A 6,060-nucleotide genomic window follows, 5' to 3' on the forward strand; every position below is an offset into this window, starting at 1 on the left:
CGATATTATCTAATTCTAATACATGGGAAAACATTTCATAATAAACTATGATCGTACAAAAAGTGTTAAGTACTTTATTAAAATTTGAAATAATGATTTTCTCACTGAGCACCTATCAATCTCGGATGGAACACTAGTGTTCCGCGGAACATAGTTTGGGAAACGCTGAATTACACTACAGGTTTGGTTTGGTATGAATTTCGCGCAAAGCTACACAAGGGCTATCTGCGCTAGCGTCCCTAATTTAGCAGTGTAAGACTAGAAGGAAGGCAGTTAGTCATCACCATTCACCGCCAACTCTTGGGCTACTCTTTTTACCAACGAATAGTGGGATTGACCGTCACTTATAACGCCCCCACGGCTGAAAGGGCGAGCATGTTTGGTGTGACGGGGATTCGAATCCGCGACTCTCAGATTGCGAGTCGAGCGTCCTAACCACCTGGCCGTACACCATAGGATAGTGTTAAGCGAGCGAAGCGACACGAGTGGAGGGTGTTATGACTTTGATTTCTAAAGCAAACACACGAGGGTTTTGAGAAGACAACTTTACATGAACTGTCCTATTCCTATGAGACTAATTTATAAAACAGAAGATTCAAATATCAAATTAAATAATTACTTTGCAAATTCATCACTTTAGCTGTTTTCAGTTTCTCATTCAGTACTATGTCTTAATAAATCGGATAAACAGAGTAAAATTTAATGAAAGTACAACGTTTCACCAGGTTAACCTGGCATCATCAGATACGTCAAGTTAACCCGGCGAAACGTTGTACTTTCATTCAATTTTACTCTGTTTAACCAAGTTTACTTTTAGTTATGACAGAGTACTTCCTTTCATCGTAGTAATATGTCTTATTTGTGAGCTATAAATATGAAAACTAGCTATTTGGGAGCCCCACTAGCACACAGTCTACGAAAAAAGGCAAAAACAAAAAGCCGGTAATATAGTGAGTAACTGAAACAAATTATTTTTTTATAGTTTTTGAATGAGAATTGCGAGAAAAAAACTTGATGTGAATACTATACCACGAAAAAAATTTGTTGAAGATTATTTTTAAGCAATATTAAAGAAAGAAAGTTGACTCATAAAAAGTGCAGCAACTGGATATGCTCAGCAACAATAAAATACCTTTCTGGTAGTCTTACTTTTCATAAAAGTCGAGAAAAAAATGTGTTAAACATAGTACTTCTTTAACAACTACATAAAAATGTCATATATTCTACTTGTGTCTGTTGCATTATTATTGCATCTTTTGAAGAGCATCCCAAACCTATCATAATGTATTCAGTCAATGTAATTTTCTCACATGTCTAGCATTACCCTATGTTTAAGGTTCACTTGACCTGAGAATTTCTGATGTATTCTTGTAGGGGGGTACTATAAAGAAACTAGAGATTGAAGCAGCATATCTTCACAAACAAGACTTAAGGAATTTGAAACGAGTTTTTACACGTAGAGTATGTATGAATCAATTAATCCAAAATGATATTTTATTCTTCATTTTGTTATTGTCACACAACTGTATTACATAGAAATGCATACACACACGCGCGCACACCAATAAGGAAAGCATAGTTGATTTTAAATATTCTTGTTGTTGTAAGTTTCTAGTATGGTTGTTATCTTGAAGGCATTTAACATTCTAGTCCAGTTTTTATTGATGCAAGTTAATATTAAAAGAACTCAATTGTGTAGGACCATTAATTGTTGTAACTTCTTGGAATTTGCCTTTATTTTAATAACAATGGATGAAACTTCCAACCAATAAGATTTAATTCTTGAAAATTATCATCAATGCACTGGTAATCAGTGAAAAAAAAAAAAGATGGAAAAACCCAAGGAAAATACCTTCCACTTTAATAATTTAATACATGTTGAAATGACATGTTAGGGTCAATACAAAACAATAACTTTCATGTTTTTCAAGGTTTATTTGAACCCATGTGAGTTTAAACTACTTAAAAACTTTTGTTGGAAGTGAAATGCTGTACTCAAAGATTTGCAAATGACTTTAAGAGATAATGTTCTTTTTGTGTGTATTATACTTAACAACAAAAGCAAAATTAATGAGTAATATTTTTACTTCATCATGTGTCACTATATGGGTAAAATCTTTGAGAGACTATAAATGTTCATAAACCTTGTAGATTTTAATAGGTACTGTAAATACATTCTAATTTCCATACGCATCATTTATCAAGCAATTAAAGGAACACTGTACATCTATTACTATAATATGTAATCACAATATTTACTGAATTTTAGTTAACTTCTTCAATAAAATATTATACTGTTATGCAGAAAAGACAAAAAAAAAGGAACTTCAATAAGTTATTGTTAACTAATATACATGTTAGACAATGTTAAATCCACATAAACTCAAGAGGGATACATCTGAAAGACTGTGTTAAACACTGCAAATAAAGTTGGGGTACTTTCGGGCAACTTGAAATCAAGTCAGTTCCAAGATTTAGATATGCCTGATTTATGAAACAAATTGTGAATCCTTGAAATATTCCATGAATATAGCATTTTCATAATAAAACCAGGGCTGAAAAGCTAAGTGTCTCCCAGCAATGAATACTGAATAAGGACCTTTGCCAACCATGTATAAATTACCCAGCAATTTCAGTTTGTTTGTTTTTTCATTTAGTTAGTTAATCTTAACTTCACGTTTTATTCAACTACATTTAATTTGTTCTAGACACTAAGCAGCTTTATTTGACATTTTCTTATTCTAGAAAATACATGGAAGATCATGTCATGTACAAAATATGTCTTATAATTACAGTCATGGGTTGGGCTTCTGAATGTAATTAATGTCTTGATTGTAGTTAGCTCACATTTTTAGGTGGATCCCTTCAAGTTCTTGTAAGTGACAACTTGTTCTGTCATAAACCTGCTGCACTGACTACAGATTAATGTTTTTAATATTTTTTATGAGCTATGCCGTACAGTTCATAATTATTCTGCTTCTAGGGTCTGAATATTTTTTCATATATGAATAAGTACATTACACACAAAAATATTACAAGAAAATCTATTTCAGAAACCATTAAATACTTAGTACTATTTTTTGCATGAAGAAACTCAAAAATCTGTTGAATAGCAAACATATTTATATTTTCTTCTCACATACTTCTGCATAAACACAGGTGTACAAGGATAAAATGTAACCCATTTTCAGTGTTATGACTGTAGATTTACATGTAGAAAAGTTCCATATTTTGCTGCTGAACTGTGTATAGATGGCTTTTTTTTAATCTAAAACAGCATTTCAATGTGATTGTACAACTAAAAATGGCTGAATCACAGTATCAGTATAGAGATTTGAAACACAACTATTATAACACTCTCAAAAGTGTGGTTACTTTTAAAATTCTCACAGTTAAGATCTTAGTGTAAAAATTCATTGACAAATGGCAGAAAAATAAAATAAAATGGAAAGAATTTGAAAAATAATGAAGCTGCATTGCAGATGACCTAGATCATTGCACAATGATCATGTTTTATATAAAAAATAATGATATAACATGGTGTCATCCAGGGTGTTGTTGGGCCTATTTCGTAACTTTGAATGAGTTTTTTGAATATTGTTGATATTCTGTCATAGGTTTTATAGTAAATGAGCTTTTATACAGTAAAGTTTCAATGCTTCAGTGTAATTTTTGTATTCTATTTCATATTTTTGCAAGTATATCTAATGGGCATATGGAAAGTTTCTGCTTTGCTTTCTTGTGAAGCAATATCTTTGACTGATGCAGCTAAAAATTCAAGACTATCTAGGTTCTAATAAGCTTAGGTTTCCTAGTTGCTGCAGTTCTGATGTTAAACCACCCCCTCTCCAGGTCCAAGAAGCAAACAAAGAGCTTGGTGACCATGAGCTATCAGTGGATTGCCTTTCACAAGATGTCAATTTCAGACACTGGCCTAGCAAAACAAAATTGGACACTTTTTTCACAAGACTAATTTCAATAGTAAGAAGAAATGTTTTCAACTCCAACCATATAATTTCTGTCCTTGGCTGGCTATAGATAGTGACCCAAGGCACTAGAAGCTGAGAAACACTTTAACATGCATGTCACAAGTCACCATCATGTTCTTGTTATATGGAAGCCTGAAGCAATTTCAACAAAAATGTCCCTGTAGATACAATGCTTAGAAAGGAAGAGAAAAGAAAATTATTGCTAGTAACCAAGGGGAGGCAGCAGAGTCATCATATTTGATATCTAACACTTGAAGCTTGGAGAAATTTCACCCAAATTATCCATGTACATACAATGTTCAGTCAGCAATAGAAAACAAAATTATTGCTAGGAACCAAGGAGAAGCTGCAGAGATATGATATTTTATCCCTGTTACTTGATATTAAATATCTTGGGCCACCTAAACCTTCCTCTATGAGGTCACAATGAGACAGAATCCTCATCCAACAGAGGTTTGTTTTCTTTTTTAGTTTATTGAACTTATTCTGAATGAAATCCATATATGACTGAATAACAACAAAAATCCAAAGACATGAATACCCTGAGAACTTCTCATCCTCATCTCAAAATGAAATGATATGTGCCAATGCCAAGATTGTTTGTGAAGGTGTTCTAAATTACATTTAAAAGGCAACATAGTTTTCCATCTGTTTAGGCAACAACTAACTACAGCAAACAAGACCAACTTTCTTTTGTTGTTAGATACATCAATGAAAATGGGGAATTCAATCTTTACAAGATACAGTAATGTGCTCTGAAATGTTTATTCAAGTGCAGTCTTTTTTTGCAAAGCATGGTCTTTCATTTGACAACTTGTGTGGCCAAGGATATGATGGCTGTCTACTGGACTGTAGACACGTGTAGTGTTCCCTCTAAGCTGCGTAGCCACACAACAACCAGTCAAGTGATGCACACTTCATTATTCCAGCCACACACATTCTCAGTAATAGTGAGGAGTTTCAACACGTTCACAGCCTTAATAACCCTGGCAGTCAGTAGGCCTAAAGCTCAAATACCCAACTGGTAGCATTGCAAAGGGGCCTAATGATCCAATAGGGTCAATGGTCTAAAAATACCTCCCCCACCACACATTGCCTTGATACTGGTGCACATTAAAAAATTCATTCCACACATGGATTGAAAACATTAGAGGGAATATTGGACATGTGTATGAGAATTTGGCTCCAAACATTTATTATGTGCACTGAATTTAGTGGTGTGTGGACACATCTATGAAGAATAAAATTATAAGAAATTTCTTGAGAGTGGTCCAGAAACTGTTTCTATTTCGTGAAGGCAGCAAAAAGCAATATGGTCTCTCCAAGGGCATTCAACAGTAACTGCATCCTAAAAGAACTGGTCAACATTGGTCAAAACAAACAGAAAATTGTACTGTGCTTTTCAGCACAATTACTGTTGTGAAGTTAGCATTTGAATATATTGTGCATAATAGTAACTTTGGCTGTGAAATTACTGGTAAAGCATCATCACTCTTTAATGCTTTAGACTTTGAATTTTTCCTCTGCCCAGTCATTAAGGGTATACCTTTGAAGTTATGTCATGTGGCTTCCAAACAATGTGAGAATATGAATAATGCAATAGCAATACCTCAAGTTCAAGCGTTAGTTAGAAAGTTGTAAAACATTTTGAAATAACTGAAAGAACACTAGACAATGCAACAATGCTGGCTTATAAACCTGTATTGAACAAGCTATACAAAAGATATCAAAACAAAATAACAGGAATGGTCTTGTTTTGTTTGATCAATCTGTAATATAACAAATTAAATCACAAAATCTACCATAATCGTTACTCTATTTTTCAAAGCTTACCTTTACACTACTTGGGCAGTTTATGAGAACTTGTATTGAAACATTTGCTACAATATTTGGAAGAGAGAAACATTTATTTCAATTTTACAAGGCCCGGCATGGCCAGGTGGTTAGGGAGCTCGACTCGCAATCTGAGGTTCACGGGTTTGAATCCCCGTCACACCAAACATGCTCACCCGTTCAGCCGGGGAGGGGTGATAATGTAACGGGCAACCCCACTATTTGCTGGGAAAAGAGG

This window comes from Limulus polyphemus, unplaced genomic scaffold (genome assembly GCF_000517525.1).
Source record: "Limulus polyphemus unplaced genomic scaffold, Limulus_polyphemus-2.1.2 Scaffold366, whole genome shotgun sequence".
Classification (NCBI taxonomy): Eukaryota; Metazoa; Arthropoda; class Merostomata; order Xiphosura; family Limulidae; genus Limulus; species Limulus polyphemus.